The sequence below is a fragment of the Arvicanthis niloticus genome, chromosome 18, assembly GCF_011762505.2.
Source record: "Arvicanthis niloticus isolate mArvNil1 chromosome 18, mArvNil1.pat.X, whole genome shotgun sequence".
Classification (NCBI taxonomy): domain Eukaryota; kingdom Metazoa; phylum Chordata; class Mammalia; order Rodentia; family Muridae; genus Arvicanthis; species Arvicanthis niloticus.
Window position 1 is genome coordinate 43,665,453 of NC_047675.1, and position 17,570 is coordinate 43,683,022.

At 44.0% G+C, this 17,570-nt stretch overlaps 1 long non-coding RNA gene across 2 annotated transcripts in view; it reads left to right on the forward strand.

Moving 5' to 3' along the window:
• Nucleotides 1–17,570, forward strand: part of LOC143434901 (uncharacterized) — a 136,119-nt gene that overhangs the window by 6,333 nt on the left and 112,216 nt on the right. Inside the window, exons 2-3 of one of the 2 annotated variants that reach the window (XR_013104755.1) lie at nucleotides 1,792–1,997; nucleotides 2,646–3,077. This is a non-coding gene — a long non-coding RNA (uncharacterized LOC143434901). Of the gene's footprint in view, nucleotides 1–1,791; nucleotides 1,998–2,645; nucleotides 3,078–17,570 lie in introns of those variants that run through there. The other variant, XR_013104756.1, reaches the window with a different exon arrangement.

Sequence of the window (17,570 nt, forward strand, 5' to 3'; positions counted from 1 at the left end):
CTCGTCTCACCTGTGAGATAAAATTCAAACCCCAGTCAGGATTTGACAGTCAAGTCTATACTTGGCTTGTAGCCTCATCTTTGATCTTAGCCCTCTCTCATATATCTCCATTTTCTCACCGTAGCCAAACGGCCACAACTACTAGCCCTGAAGACACTCCAGATTCACATTCTATGTAGATGGGTACTCAGGTGCTGGAGGAAAGCCCAGAGTAGTGTTTCCTGTTCATTACCTTGCAGACCCCACCAGCCATCAGTGTTGGGTCATATTTCTTCTTTCTCTTGCATCAGAGGGAAGTGATCAGGCTGCCTTACAGTTTCAATGTCTAGTTGCACAGTGCCCTTTATTGTCTGCCCCGACGGCAAGCACGGTTCCTGAGTTTTCTGCGTAGCTGCGTCTTTCAGAGCTTGAAGCCCCTTCTTCATCTGTTTAAGACACTCTGAGTGAGTAAGCACAGACCTGCTCTTTAAAACGGGTGAGGCAGCATCTTCTAGAATTACACGCATCCTCTACTCACTCACAAGCTGAATGAATACTCCAGCAAATTCCGTCCAGCTGAGTTTACAGGTTTTTATTTCATCTTACTAAAAAAAGGAGAAAGATCAAGGGTGAAATGAAACCAGCTCCACCCTCCCCCCCACCATAATAATTCTGTCAGAATGCTCTGTTCACTTAAAATGCTATCTTTAGTGCTGCTGAGGGAGTTTCTAAAGAAGCCGGTTGCTTGGAGGATTATGAAAAGAATTTTTTTCTTTAAAAAACAATCACCAATTTATTCAACCACAGGCCTAAACCTGCAAGGCAGTTGTGGGAGCTGGGGGAGGTTGTCTCAGAATGAATGAGAACGTGAGCATGACCTGTTGGCAGAACATGGTTTTTGTTGTGTGGTTATATGTGAACGCATGTGTGGGGTCTATGGGCATGCATGTGCATATGTATGTGCGTCTATATGTGTGTGTGTGCATCTGTGTGTATGTGTGTGCATATGTGCTTGTGTGTGCATATGTGTGCATATGCATGCATGTATGTACATGCATGTATGTGTGTGCATGTGTGTGTGCGTGTGTGTGTGCGTGTGTGTTTGTGTATGTAGAGGCCAGAGGTCAATCGTATGTATTGCTTTAAGCTGCTGTCCCCATTGCTATTTTGAAATGGGGACTCTCAGTGGGATGTGGGGCTCACAGTTCCACTAGGCTAGCTGGTCAGCAAGCAAGCCTCAGGATCCTTCCTCTGCCTCCTGGTATTACAACTATGTCCCTATACACCCACCCTTTTAGATGCTGCTGGGAAATCAGTCTCCAGCCCCCATGTGTGCACAGCAAGTGCTTATCTGCTGGACTCTACCCACCCCCCCAGCACATTATGATCACAGAACTCAATTCACAGCTGAGATGGTTGTTTAATTTTGCCTAGAGGGTAATTTGTGTGTTTGTTAACAAGGAACAAAAGAAAGGTCTCAAACTGGAGTTCCAGAAAGACCAGGCAGTCTTTACCTTCAAGCCCTTATCCTCCGAAAATGAGACCAGAATAAACAAGTCAAAGCCAGCAACCAACAAGGAGGTTTTTGTGATGAAACCTTGCAAGGTACGGTGGCCTTCGGCTCATTGTGTTATCTTGCCATTCAAAGACTTAAGAATCCCACCACTGTAAAAACGCACAGCCCATATTTCTCGTTCAAGGATATTTATGTTTGTAGCGGTCTTATGATTTCAGTTATCATATATAGTAAGTTTTATTTGAGATACTTTTGTGCTTTATGGATTTTTTTTTCCTGTTATAACTTTAAAATAGGATGAAGGAGGAGGAGGAGGAGGAGACTGCATCACACTTCCCTAGATTGCTGCTTGTATGTTGAAAGCATTATGCCTGAGGATTTTCCTGAGACCAACACCACCTCATGGTCACCACATGGTGGAGGTTGATGGAAAGAGAATATTTAATTCCGATGCTGGTTCTGAATCTCCCTCCAGCTGTTTTCTCTCACTGGTGATCTTACGGTAGGTAGATATTCCTGGCCAATGTGGCATGGGCAGACTTCGATTTTCTAACAAAAGCGAGAGAAAAACAAAACAAAACAAAACAATAGCAGTTTTCTCTTTGAAAGCATTTGAAACATTCAAAGGCAGTTAACTATTTTGTTAGCTAGCAGCGAGTAGGTGTTTTTTGACAAAGAGGGAAAGATTAATTCGGTATTAGTTTCTTCTGATTAAGAAAGGGTAAGTTTTCTAAATAATGTTATAGAAGTTATGCGTTTCATTGTTGAATGAAAACAAGAAATAAAAAGGAAAGGACGGTGGAGGAGAAAGTTTATTATTGAGATGTGTGGGAGAGCATAGCTAGAGGCAGACACATCTGGGAGAGCCCAGAGTGGACGTGAGCAATCTGAGCTGGGTCACAAAGGGAGAGGGGAAGGGAAGGGGAGGGATGAGAGGGGAACCAGAGGCAGCAGCCAGGAGGTAACCAAAGAGCAGGTAACCAAAAGCTGGCTTGTGTGGGGAAGAGCCTCTGGGGGAAGGGCAGTCCAGCCCCTGAGCTGGAGGGTTCAGGATAGAGGGCAGGGTATGCCAGCCTTACCCTGTAACAGGTGGGGACTGAGGGATGCTGGGAGAACCTGGTGGCTAGGTCCACTTTGATATGTTAAATAGGCACCTCAGCCATGTGTCCCGGGTATGAAAACTTCACACTTGTAACCTGTACGGAGAGGAGCAGAGATGAACAACGGAATTTCACAGGAGCCTTGATCCCCTTCAGCCTCAGCTCCTCTTCCTCTGAGGCAGATCTTATTAAATCCCTCAGTTTCTGAAGTGTGTATTAGGAGCGCACGCTGAACATGTTGATTCTCCAGTGAGTTGATTTAAGAAAGGTATGTGTGGCTGGTGAGGTTTCGGAAAGCGTTGTGACCTTGTTCCCCCCACACTCACCTTTAGATGTCGCTCTTCTGTGTGGTGTGACTTAGATTGACCATCGGGTGGCAACCTAGGTTAGGTGGGATCATGGAAGAAGTGAATTAATGCTTAATAAAGGGCTCTGCAAGATCCATCTTAAAAATTACAGCTTTGTACAGACAGATGTTTTAAATCGTGTGTTTGTGAATGGTGGTGGTGGTGGGGGGGTACAGGGTCAGGGTCAGGGTCAAGGTCAGGGGTGGAGCTGCCAAGTAGCAAGATGTCTGGGAGACAATTCTCTTCCCCATTAAGCCTTCTCACTCCTCACCCATCTCCTGAGCCGCTTGAGACCCACTGAATTCTTTTCCCTCTGTGAAGACCATGTGAACCAATATGCATAAACCCGCATCACCGGGTGTGCACAGCTGTACAGATGTGGAAGATGGTTATTACGGCATGGAAGCAGGGGTTGCTTTATGGCCCCTTTCACTGGCATGGTTGATTTTAGGTGGCATAGTATAAACTATTCATTCTAACTGTGTCTGTATGACCTAACTACCATAGATGCAGAGGTGTAAAACCTGGTGTATATCTTTATTCTCCTTAAATCTCAAACTCAAATCTAAGACCTTATTGTTCTGCTGGATTGTCAGGAATTAAATGTAAACACTTGTTAGTACTTTCCTGCTTCAAACATGGTATAGCGGTGATGGTCTTTGGGGTGTGTAGCTGAAGTGCATGTGATCACTGGTCACTGGGATGACACTAGCTCTCTATGGTATCCTTTTTGGACTGCTTCTAGTTCATGTTTGGATTCAGGAAAGCACTGGCATTCAGTATTTCTGAAGTGCCATTTCCTTGTCTTGCCATATCTTGTATCATTGGATCTTCTGAAAGTTGAGCTCTCTTCAGTATCAGGGAGGGGGGATCCCATTTCCTCTTGCTGCCTAAGAAGTAATGGTCTCTCCCATTGGCCTCTGGGCTATGAACACAAACTTCTTCGATGAGTGTAGGAAAAAAAAAAAAAACAAAAAAAACAAAAAAACAAACAAACAAAAAAAAACAGAACTCAAAAAGATAGGCAGTTTTCTCTTTTTTGCCACACAGGCTCTGTCCTTGTTGGGTTTCTGTTGCTGTGATAAACACCGTGACCAAAACAGACTCGGTATGGCATGTGTATTTTTCCCTCTTGTACACCTAATGTTTGGACATTCACATTGGTGACACTTTACAGGCATAGCTTCTGATGTCATCAGGAGACACAGTCTCTCAGCAAACTCCCTGCAATGTTTCCTGAGCCTTAGGTGTGGGCGTGTTTTGTAGATGTAATTGGGTGTGGTTCTTTGTCGTGCTCTTCACCTGTTGCAAAGAGAAGTTCCCTTGATGAGGGATGAAGACCATACTTTGCACTCACCTGTGGGTATAAAGACAAATATTTATAGACTGTTTTAGGGATTATGTGGTTTAGTAAGCTAGCGCCTGTAGATTCTCCTCCAAGGACCACGATTTTGTTAACACAGTGAGCTCCACGTGACTAAGTAAAGCTGGGAGCAGGAGAGGTGGTCCTCCCCAGGGAGCACATCAGTTGGTTGTCCAGTGCCAAATGGTCATCCTTGAAAACATGCCTACCAGTAACACTATATGGACTCAATAGGAAAACACACACATGCATGCACACACACACACACACACACACACACACATACATGCAGGCATGCACGAACGCAGAAACAATGATTAGAGAGTTTTCCTGAATTTGAGGGCAAATGGGATAGAAGCATATGGGAGGTTCTGAAGGGAGAAAATGTAATGATATTACAATCTCAAAAATAACAAAGTGTCAAAACCAAAACACAAGACTTGGGGGAAGAAGAGCTTGTCTCAGTTTACAGTTTGTAGTCCATCATCCAGGGAAGGCGAATCAGGAACTGCAGCAGAAAGTGGGGGAATTCTGCTTACTCGCTTGCTCCCCGTGGCTTGCTCAGCGTACTCTCCTGTAAAACCCAGGATCAAGTGTGGCACATTCCACAGTTGGCGGGGACCTCGCTCATCAACCATCAATCAAGAAAATGGCCCCCGCAGACATTCACAGGGCAGTCCAGTAGAGGAAATTCTTCAACTGAGAGGTTCCTTCCTCTCAGGTGTCTAGTTTGTATCAGGTTGACCAAAGCCAGCCAGCACAACCCCCTTCCCAGCTCCAGCAGGAAGTATAAAAGGTGACAACTTTACTGGAGCTGTGCATAGAGCAACACCCCAATTAAATACAGACCTGCCATCAGCTTTGGCATGGTGGAATTTTGATGAGCATACTCCAGTTTGTATTCGCCTATCCTGGTGAAGAGAATACTCAGTATTTTCTTTATGAAGTCCTGGTTGTATACAGACTAAGGAGTCATTTTTCCTTTCCTCATCCCATGACATCCTAATATGAGAGAAAGAGAGAAGCACTTCTTTGGTAGTTCTCTGAGCAGTAATTGTAATAGTGTATTATTTACACATGCCAATAAATGGCTCCCATAACATGACTGTGCGTTACTCCTCTGTGCTAGTTATTGGGTTGGGATTTTTTTAGAGTGTCATCTAAACCAGGGAAACTGTACTGCCTTTCCTTTGTTTATTTGCTTTAGGGGGCTGGTGTTAGGAATGATTAGTCTTGATTAAATTATCATTGAATCAGTCGGGAATTAACAGCTGTGACTTAAAGGTGTGGGGGCTTGGAATTTAGCAGATAAATATGAGAGAAAATGTTTACATTTTTTTATTATAGAAAAAGCTCTCTCTTCCTGTCTCCTCCACCTTCCCTCCCTCCCTTCTTTTATCTTCTCTTTCTTTGTATTTTTGAGACAGTGTCTTACTACCTAGCATAGGCTGAACCCAAACTCTATGATCCTTCTGGCCCAGTCTCCTGAGTGCTGGAATTTTGGGTGTGTGCACACTCAGGGTCAGCCAACAACTTCAATAACAGCCAAAGCTAGAGATGAGAGAATAGTCTATTAATCAATCAATTTAGGACAGTCTTATTTTTTCATCCTTTTTCAACTTAAACTTACACTTAACTTGAAAAACCATTACTGTTGGTACTTAATTTACAAGAGGTGATTCAGATTTTTGTATGTAAACATTTCACGGTACATCTTACGATGATCAAAACCAAAAGCATATCGATGATGCCGTCACCACACTTAGACGTTAAACAGTGACCAACATGTGACAGTTTCCGTATCTTTGCTTATCTACTTATTTAGGTTCTGTACAATATTCCCATCAGCAGATTCAATGTACACATCCCATGCTTACATAGATATCTGGGGAGTGCCTGCAAGAAAAAAAAAAGTAATTCATAGTGTAATGTTTTGAAAATGGTTTACTTTCCACTTTTAAGATGACCAAAGCCAAGTGTAGTGGCTGTGTTTATAGTCTAAGTACTTGAAAGGCTGAGGCAGGAGGATTAGCATGAGTTTTTTAAGTTTCAAATTTACGGCCAGCCTAAGCAACATAGTGAGTTCAAGGCCAGCCTGGAATAGCCAGACTCTTATCTCTCCCAGCTCCACCGAAAAGCTACACCTGTGTTTAAATGTGAACAGGTTAGAGCCATAGTTCTTTCTGTTTAGAACAGAGGCGATTTTCAAAGAGTTAGGGCAGGAGAGGTGAGCAGGCAGGTAGAGGTGGTTACTGTGAAGGCCTGATCACTTGGGATCCAGCCCCATGAAACCTATAAAAGTAGAGAGAATAACTCTACCAAATTGTTCTCTGACATGAGCATACACATATCACAGCATGGACACACACACACACACACACACTTTTTTTCAGAAGTAGGAATGAGTGCATTTGATATTGGAGATGAGGATAAGCCTCTCACGTTTAACCTATTGAGTGTTTGTTTTTAATCTTAAAAAAAAAAACATCGTTGGAACTAAATTTTCAAAGAGATTCAGGAAAGGAAGAACTCGAGTCTGCTGTTAGGATGGGAGATCTCAGGGCAGAATATAATGAATTGCTGCCCCTCAATTGGCTGGTCCTCCTTCTGGGATAGACAGGGCAGCAGCTAGCATGGAGGGCTGCCGAGTGCCAGGTGCTTCCCCTCTGGTGATTTATTGCTCACTGTAACCCTCTGGGGCAGGTATTGTTGTTCATATTATTCAGATTAAGAAAGTATCCAAAGAAATTAGAGGTTTGGAGGAAGCCGAGTCTGGCTGGGTTCCGAGCTGAAGGGAACCTCCCTCCGTGATCTCAGCACCCTCTGAAGAGCTCGATGGAGCAGGATCAAGGTAAGATTATAGCTGTGCAGCTCTTTGTCGCTGGTTTTCCATATTAGCTTTAGGTGTGGTATTTTACCATTAGCCCCTAAGCTCAAGCAAGGCAGTGTAGCAGGTCCTCTGTTTTATCTCCCGTACATAGAATCAGTGGCCAGAGGTTAATAAAGAGAGGAAACAATCTCAAGAGACCTTGGTGCCATTTATAGTCTTTGTCAGCCTGTCACAAACTAGAGTCACCTGGGAAGAAGAAAACTCAGGTAAGGAATTTCCTCCATCAGATTGGCCTGTGGGCATGTTTGAGAGTGTGTGTGTGTGGGGGGGTATGGGACAGTATTTTTCTTTCTTTTTTTCTTTCTAAAATTATTTATTTACATTCCAGCCATTACCCCTTCCAGTCCTCCCTTCCACATATCCTCATCCCATTCTTCCTTCTCCTTGCCTCCAAGAGAGTGCTTCCCCCAGTGCTCCCCCTTCCCTGGGGCCTCCCTCAAGTGTCTCAAGCATTGGCACATCTTCTCCCACTGAGGCCAGACCAGATAGTCCTCTGCTATATATGTACTGAGAGGCCTCAGACCAGCCTGTGTATGCTGCCCGATTGGTGGCTCAGTCTCTGAGTTAGTTGTGACTGCTGGTGTTCCTATGGGATCACCATCCCCTTCAGCTTCTTCAATCCTTTCCCTAATTCAACCACAGGGGTCCCTCCCCAACTTCAGTCCAATGGTTGAGTGTAATTATCTGCGTCTGTTTCAGTCAGCTGCTGGTAGGGCCTCTCAGAGGACAGCCATGCTAGGCTCCTGTCTGTAAGCACACCATTACCATCAGTAATAGTGTCAGGCCTGGGGCCTCCCATGAGATGGATCCCAAGTTGGGCTGGTTATCGGACTGCCTTTCCTTCAGTCTCTTCTCCATTTTTGTCCCTGCAGTTCTTTGAGACAGGAACAGTTCTGGGTCAGAAATTTGAAGGTGGGTTGATATAGAAGGGTCCAGCCCACTGTGGGCGGTACAGTCCTTAGGCAGGCGAGACTAGGCTGTATAAGGAAGCTAGCTAAGCAAGCCATATGAAGCAAACTAGTGAGCAGTGTTCCTTCATGGCCTCTGTCTCCATTCTCATCTCCAGGTTTCTGCTTGAGCTCCTGCCATGGTTCATTCATGGCGAACTGTAACCTGGGAATATATACCAAGTAGATCCTTTTTTCCCCACCTGGCTTTTGGTTCGAGTGTTCTGTCACAGGGACAGAGCAGCAAACTGGGACACACTTCATGTCTTTTCTGATTTAGGGAACATTTAAACACCAGGCAGATGGTGTTTGTCATCGGTGGCTTTCTCCATTGTTCTCCAGCTGCCTAGCCTTCTCTTCATAGAAACTATGATAAAGCTCTCCTCGATCTGTCTGTCCATGAATACGGACAAAGGGGACTGCGAGAACAGGAGGATAGAAGGGCCCAGCACTTTGATTTGGCATTCCTTCTTAATTGGAAATGCAAATAAGTGACTCTAAAGCAGTTATGGATTAACTCTTGCAAGTCATTTCTTTTTAACACCTCGGTTCTATACCCGTATTGCTTTGGCCTTCTCGGGTCACATTTTTTTTTTCCAGGAATAACAAATTAACTTTATTATCTAATAGAAGAAGAATGAGATTAGGAAATCAAATTAATCTATAAAACAGCATACTTCTATGTGCTCTCCATAACCTGGGAGTTATTATTTTTGTGTTTGCAATACTGGCTTTTCTTATCTTGGGGAGATCACCCAGATAATGAGGTGCACCCAGAATAAAATGGATGTACCACAGACGTCCTAGTCGTGCCTGAAGATGTGTCTGCCCTTTACAAGCCCCCTGCTTCTGCCATTTCTTTGGTGGCTGGCAGCTGGCTGGAGAAAATGCCCCTGACAATGTGTGATTCCCAGAACTTAGTCCACTTGATGTCCCTCTTTGCACACAGTGAACAGGCATAGCAGGGATGAACGGCCCCACTGATCCCAGGAAGACATTGTACTGCCAAGTTTGGCTGGTCACCTTCAAATAAGATTGAAGACTTGGGGGGAGTGGGGGCGGGGGCGGAAGGCCTGGAGCAGGGGCGGGACCGGGGTGGAGCAAGGGTGGGAGGCTCAACTGGGCCCGGAGGAGGGGCGCAGGGAGAGCAGAGCCTGGATTAAGGTTAGAAATATTCTTAAATGCCTCTTCCGCCTCTCCTAATTGAACTCATTAGGAAGCTGAAAATCCAACAGTTCTGAGCAACCAGTGGCAGTTCCGGGGTTAAACAGTTATTATAACAGTGAAGTGGTTTGGGTTTGAATTCACCTACTTTGAAACCTGCCACAGTCAACTGTGTGACCTTAAGCAAGTTACAGAACCTCTCTGTACTTCTGCTTCCCATGTCTGAAAACTAAGCATGCCACACAGTTTAAGTCTTACTGTAGGGATGAGACCAACGAAGGCTGACAATCCCTGACATACACTGCATCACTGAACACCCGGTCAGTGCTGTTGGCCCCCATGTCTCTTACGTGATCGCTGTAAGGTGGTGCCACATCTTTCTTGACATAGTGAAATATTTCATTACTTCCATTTCTCATTAGAACTCATTCAATATTTTAGAACACACTTTACGATGTATTATTTTAGCCAGTTTTTTAAACGAGGGGAATGTAATAAATGAGGAACTTAGGATCAAATAAAAAATGAAACAAGGCATGTCTGAATATAGTCAGGTGATGTCAGATGATATGTTCCTTTTAATACCATGGTTCAGTTACTAATTTGCATAAACAGTGGACCATTTTAGTAGCTCATTAGATAAATTTGGTCCAATTAGCCGATATAAACTTATTAAGAATGTACATCTGGAATGCCAAACTGTTACTGGAAATTCAATGGAACTTACATTTCCAGGAAAGGAAATCCTTAATTTTTCAATCGAATAGGAAATGTCTATTCCGAGGCCCTGTAGACGACAGGGTTTAACAATGATTTGTGCCTCAATTACAGTCACTTAGTGCCTTTAGAAGAGAGCCCATAGCTTTTCAGGTCTCTCTGAAGACATTGTCATACCGACAATGGCTAATCCCAGGCATAGGGTACAGCCGAGAGATAACAGAGTCAGCTCTGTGGACTGAGACAGGGCACTATGAGTTAAGCTTTCTCTGCTGTCTTGGTCTGTGTGGGGCAGAGGCCTTAGGCTGTCTACTCTGTCACCATTCCCACCAGCTGCTTCCTTACTGGGTCTCTGATTTCCTCAAACATTGTGGTTCTGTGCTTAGGGGGAGCTTCGGTTTTCCTCATCTTCAAGAAGTGGTAAATCTTGAGTGCTCAAAGCTAGACACTCTCATTCCAATGGCTACCTTTTCAGGCATTGATTAACATAAGAGTCAAAGTTTGGCTAAAAGACCTGATTTTTTTTTTGGGGGGGGGGGTGTTCTTGTTGGGAGATGGAAGTAAAGGTGATGTTCCCATGTAAAATTTGCACTTTGAAAGAGACACCTCTGTCACTTTGATCCTCTTCATAGGATGCCCAGAATCCTGGGGGCTGCCTGGGGAGAGAGAGCCAGCCTCAGAGGGAAGCCGCTGTGCTTCTGTTGGTAGGCTGGAGAGAAGGAGGAGCTTAGGCGCTTGTTGACACTGGTGAATTACCAAGTGAGGAGGTGGTAGGACTTCCTGCTTTGTGACACAGTAAGAGTCATTGTGTAAGCTGGTCTTGATGATCTCAAGTTGTTAACAAAAAAATGCTAATTATTAGGACATCAAATCATTTTATCATAATTTCTCCTAGGATTCATTGATCCTAGCTTCCAATAAGCTGGATCAGTAAGACCAGGCAGAACCTGTTTTCTCCAGGTTTCATGTACCAAGGGCCAGTTTCTCTGTGTTTGTATACTTTCTTCCTCCTTATCCCTCCCTCTTTCCTTCCCTCCCCCCTCCTTCTCTCTCTCCCTCCCTCTTCTCCCTCCCTTCTTCCCCTCTGTTTCTTGTTCTACCCTCTCTGTCTCTCCCTCCTCTTTCCCTGTCCCCTCCTCCCCCCTGCTCTCCTCTCCCCTCTCTTCTTCTTTCTTTTCTTTTAAGATAGGCTCCTTTCCTGAATCCCAGGATACCCCCAAACTCACAATCCTCCTGCCTCAGGAGCGGATTGCAGGCGTGTACCACTCTCTTCAACTGTAACTTTCTTACTCTTCAGTTAGTGTTTTATGTTCTAGCCTGTGAACATTAAATTATAAAATGGTTATTAACCACACCGGATCTTTTTCTTTTTGTTGCAGTGTCTGAAGCTCTTTGGATATCATCATGGGGGTGGAGGGGGCATAGTATACTGAAGCATGTTGATCTGAACGAATGACACCGAGCTTTTGTTACATTAACATAGCCATCTCCTTAGAGCTGAGGTCTTCCTAACAGACATACTTAATTTAGACATCTGAAAATTAACTTTCTGCTTCTCTACAGTCTTGGGCACAGAAGCACGCCATAGCAGCTGTAGATTAAGGAGACTGAACATATGTGAATTGAGATCACTGTCGTGTTAAATGGAACCCAAATTAATTTGCCATATATTTAACATATATTCAATTTTCTGCTAGATAATTACTAGACATAGCAGTTAACTGATTCATGTGAATCACCAGGGTTATAGTTTATAAGAGCCTTTTAAAGTAGATGCAATCAGTTAATTATCAAGTCTAGAGGGAGGTTTCAGTGCCATCAGAACCTCTTCCCCAATTTCTTTCTCTCTTGGCTCAGCTACTGTTCTGTGGCTACCATTGCTCTGAAGGTCAACATACGTATAGCTTGTAATATTTTGTTGGAGGTAGAAGGCTCTCTACGGGTCAGTTTATGTCTAGACAACATGATGCTGATGTGGTTAACTCAGTGGGCCAAGATGGGTAAGGCTGGGCATCCCAGAGGCTGTGAGCTGGCACAAAGTGGCTGACACAGAATTCCAGGACACCAATGTCCTGGAAACCCCAGAGTAAGCAGTGATGCAACCTGACACACACACACACACACACACACACACACACACAGAGGTATGTATATAGTACATATGTACACATGTGTCTCTATCTGTGTGTGTATACAAGTGTGTGTGTGTGTGTGTGTGTGTGTGTGTGTGCCTGTGCATACTTGTATGCCAGCATGTGTCTGGGTGCCTGCTGGCATATGTCTGGCTGTCAGTCCATGTAGTGACCATCTCCCAGCATGAATAAAATACGTCTTATGTCTCTACAACCGGACATTCCTTCAAACTTCTGGCTCCCCATGACCCTCCCCTCTTTTGACATCAGAGCTTGGATCGCCTTTACTCTGTATCCGCTTTGAATATCGTGGTCTTATGAAGAGATGAATAAATGGACCCACTATAGGGCCTGAAACAGGGGAATAGGGGCTAAGGCTCCCTTTCAGAGCAACAGCATGCAATTTTGGATTTCTATTGGTTATCTAGGCAAAGCAGACCAGAGGTGAGCTTAGCAGCGGGGGCTACCCTGCCTTCAGGAATGTCCCTTGGAGGAGCCTCAGTCCTTGGCATTGGCTCCCAGTGGTTTCTTCTTCCCCTGTAGCAAATACACTAATTAAACTGTGATCATCATTTTTAACCCAATAGCAAATGCCTGTGTCCCCTGCTGGTGGACGCACTTGTCTGCCAATATCGAGGAAGATGACAGGAACTGACTTACATAGAACTTAAGCTACACCTTTACAAAGCCTGCTCATTCTGAGCTCCTCCTGCCTGCTGGCTCTTCTTCAAGGCATGCCTCTGTGGAAGGACTGTGGAGAAGCTCATTCCTCCTCATCCCATGGACGGCAGGCCAAGGGGGTGACTGCATGTCAGCATGGGGTTTTTGCTTTCTGCCTACAGAAAAGCAAAACCTTCCCCAGGACTTTTTGGTCTGCTTACTAGCTTACTTCTCCAGCTCTGTCGCCATAGGAATCTACCTGGAGGGTGGAAACTCCATTCTGCTTCATTCCCTTACGAACAATACCAGCCTTGAATCATTAAAGACCCCACCCCAGGCAAGGCACTAGAAAGAATGTAATATTGAGATGGTGTTTGGCATTACATTCAATAGGGGATAAGCATGTGAATTCTTTCATGACTCTCTGTCTCGTGGCATCCAGGAATTTCTTCATCGTGAGATACACTTAATGCCGGAGAAGAGAGATGTTTCTGAGAATCCTAGAACAGGCCTTAAAATTGTGTCTTTATCTACACTCACAGTGCTCTCAGTCGGGCTGTCTTGAACCAGTAACACCTTTGGTGGGTAAGGACGGGAATATTTGGAGAGGTAAGAAGTTTATGTGTGATTACTTTGGTCTCTTTTAGCTCATCTGCCAGGCAGTGGAGGTGAACACCTTTAATCCTAGCATTCTTGAAGTAGAGGCAGGTGGATCTTGGAGTTTGAGATTAGCCTGGTCTACAGAGTGAGTTCTAGGACAGACAGGGTTACACAGAGAAACCCAGTCTATAAATACAAATTGGCTTATCCGCTTCCATGAGTCTTTCAGGACATGTAAGGCAGCCTCTCTCTCTCTCTCTCTCTCTCTCTCTCTCTCTCTCTCTCTCTCTCTCTCTCTCTGTATGTGTGTGTCTCTTTCTCTCCTTTCTCTGTCTCTCTTTATCTCTGTCTCTCTTTGTCTTTCTCTCTACTCTCTTTGTCTCTCTGTCTCTTCCTGTCTCTATCTCTCACTATATCTTTCTCCTCTGTCTGTCTCTGTCTCTGTCTCTCTCTGTGTGTGTCGCGCATGTATATGTTTCTGTGTAGTTAATTGGTCAGCCACTCTGTATTGGTCTGTTTTCCATCGTTATAATAAAATACCAGACACAGGCTAAGTGTGTAATGGAAAGAGACTCATTCAGCTCACAGTTCTGTTGAATAAGGGGCTGCCACCAACATCTGATGAGGACCTCGTGGTTGATGGCACAATGGTGGAAACAAGAGAAGGAACCAATCTCACTGCCAACCAGGAATTCACAATGTGGGAGCAGGATCTCATGAGAGTGACCTGTCCCTGAGTCCTTTGGAGGACAGCTTCCCAGTGACCTAAAGGACTAGCTTGTACTTCTTAAACAACTGACCTTTCCCTGTCCTCCCTGAGGACCATACTCCCAACAAATACATCATTAGGACACATCTGAGTTGACCCCAGGCCTTTATCTCTACAAAGAGTTCCTTCAAGTGTTGATAACATTCCAGTTTCTCTTCTGTTTCAATAAGGGAGGGAAATTCCAGTGTGGTGACATATTACCCCATCTATTATATAAGAGATGGCATTAGAGTACACTTTACACGTGCTGCATGTATCTCCATGCATGTAACCTCTGCTCAGCAAACACACCTACATTCTAATCCCTTTTGGTTCTCTGAGGATGTTACACATGTCTACAATGAAATACGATTATAACCAATCCCCTTTCTCCCTGCCATCCTTTCTCCCTCTGCCCCGAATCCCTCTCAACACCTCACCCTCCTTCCTTCACAAGTCTTTTTTTTTTTTTTTTTTTTTTTTTTTTTTCCCAAGACAGGGTTTCTCTGTGTAGTCCTGGCTGTCCTGGAACTCTGTAGACCAGGCTGGCCTCGAACTCAGAAATCCGCCTGCCTCTGCCTCCCAAGTGCTGAGATTAAAGGCGTGCACCACCACTGCCCGGCTCACAAGTCTTTTCTTTTTGACTCAGGATCACACTCTGTAGCCCTGGATGACCTGGAATTCACTATGTAGATCAGGTTGGCCTTGAATTCAGAGATTCCCCACCCCACTCTGCTTCCTGGGTACTGAGATTAAAGGCATGTGCCATCATGCCATTAAGCTGCTAATTTCAATGAGTGCTGCCCCGAGTGGTGTGGGTCTGAGGCCATCCATCGGGACATGGAAAGCTACCAGTGGCTACACTGTCAGCTCTAGCATCTGCCATAGCTTCTAAGGAAGGGGTGGGGCCTGGAGAGAGTCTCCCCAAATATTCTAACCCTTTCTTGCTTTTATAGCTGGCACTCAGCGCAGACCAAAGTGTTTTGTAAACCCTCATAACTATCCAGCTTTAACTAGTCTCTAAGACAGTTCTGAAAAAGTTACTAGCAGGGGTAGTCTTAAGCCCTTTTGGGAGCACTGTAAGGGGAGGACGTTGGCTTGGCCGAATTCCAAGCATGAGTTTCCCTTGATAAAAGCCAACCACAGATGTAATGTAAGCAACACAGCGTTAGTCATCATCAAGGCTGCTAAACTGTCCACACGCAGCACCACTTAATCTATAAAATTGTCTGCGTACGCTCTCTTTTCTACTTATTTTTAGATCATATACTACCTCCTGTTTTCTTTTCAACCCTACTCTTGTTAGTAATTTAAATGCCCAGATTTTTGGCTCATTTAAGAAAGACATGAAACAGAGGGTGTCGGATTGGGTCTTTGGGGGTATCAAGATCTCTCTTTCTCTTCTTGGCTCCTTGGATCCACTCTTTGGCCTCTGTCTCTAGAACTTATACCTGTTCTTGGAGAGCACCAAATGGCAACCAAGAGGCCTTTCCTCTGGGGGGAATATGCACAGACCCAAGGCTGCAGCCAAACTGAGAATCAGACATAGAGATGAATAGTTCTGCCTTGGCTAATGAATATCCCAGATGGAAATACTCTTTCCAGCCCCCTGTGGACATGCTGAGATTTTAGAACTGACACTATCAATCAATCTGTCCTAAAAGAGAAACAGTCGAAAATATGTAATAGGAATATCTGTGGAATAGAAAACAAACCTTTAACTAGGCCTGATTTTTTTTTTTTTTTGAAGTTGGGAAATGTTGCCAGCCTGTTTTTGATGTAATTGAAAATGTTTAGAAGTGTTCCCAAAGAGTTGATTAATATATCAAAATCAAAGAAGGCAATTTTGAGTCTAATTTTGTTTGTTTACTGTGTATTACATGATTCTTGGCTTTGAAATTCTGCCATGCAGGGTGAAAAATGACTGTCAGTGTGAAACAAAGTAGTCTATTGAACAGAACATTGTGTCTAATAGGGAACAGCTGATACCAGCCCGATGCCTGATATCTGGAATTACAGAGTCTTAATCAGTCGGATTGCTTCCTGTAGAAACAGAGTTGAGCCCAGATCTGCCCAAGAGGCAGTCTTTGCTCCACCTACCTCTGTTTGGGAACCCTAGGATAAGAAGGTGTTAGGGAAACACCCCTGCCCATGTGCGGAGGAGCAGGCTACTTTGGAATCATGGAAGAATTCCCCAATATGTCCAGAGCTGAAAGTGATGTCAGAAAAAAAGGGTGAGCATAGCTGCTGAGAGAGGGATGATCATTTCATTATGCCCCAGGATGTTTTTTTTTTTTTTCCTCCAGGGGCTTCTTGATTTTCTAAACCCAAATAAATTGAAATTAATAATTATATATTGAAGAAGGAAATTCATGGAAACTTACTAAGAAAAACGGATGAAATCTTAATGCAACTCCTTTAATTGAAACGTGAGTCTTTAGAGGGGATGCCGGAGAAAGGAGAGGGGCCCCAGTGTTTTAACATCTTCCCAATTTCATATATTTCCCCCTTCTCTTGGTGATTGGCATCTCCTGGGAACTGAAGTGGTTTTACCCACTAGACTATCTTTTAAACTCAGAAGCCACAAGGCAGTCTGTTACAGGCTCGTCGGTGTTGGCTTACAGTTCAGAAAGTAAGGTCTCCAAATGTAGATGGAGCTTGGAATGAAACATTTAATGGAGTCAACCTAATTGCTTAGCGCTTAGGATGGACTCATGCATCATGTAGCCTCTGAATGGTTGTCTCCTAGATAAACCCATGGCGTTTGCCTTGGAAGGCTCCAGTTATCAGTGGGGTTTGTGTCCTGAGTTGTTCCCTATATGCCTGTTGGTCCTCTTGTTTTATCGCAACCAAACTTCAGAGAGAAGGTGGGTCTCTTAACCCTTAGTCTTCTTGCTTAGACCAAAGTTCAACTAACTCTTCATTCACATATGTATATGTATATGCATATGCATATGTTGTATATATTAATACATACACAATACATATATACATATATATGTATATGTATGATTTATATATTAATACATACATACACACACACACAGAATTACTATTCAATAGCCTGATCCTCTATTTTACCTTTGGTTTTCCTATGGTCTAACAACCACAGAACTCAACTAGAAATACTTTGCCTTTCTGAAGTCTCTGACGATACAGTTAAGATTGCTTTAGTCCGTTTGGTAGTAGCCATTTTTCACCGTTAGCTCACTGCGAGCTTGTGGTCGACTGCGGCCTCTTAGTCTATGTAAAATGAACGACTATCTCCCATCCGCTGTGCACTCACGTATTTGACTTTAAAATTGCTGTATTAGATTTACCTTCATACCTAACATACATATTTAAAAAAAAAATTCTGGCCTGCCATTCAGATCTGTCACACACTTACAAAATCTTGACTTTTCATC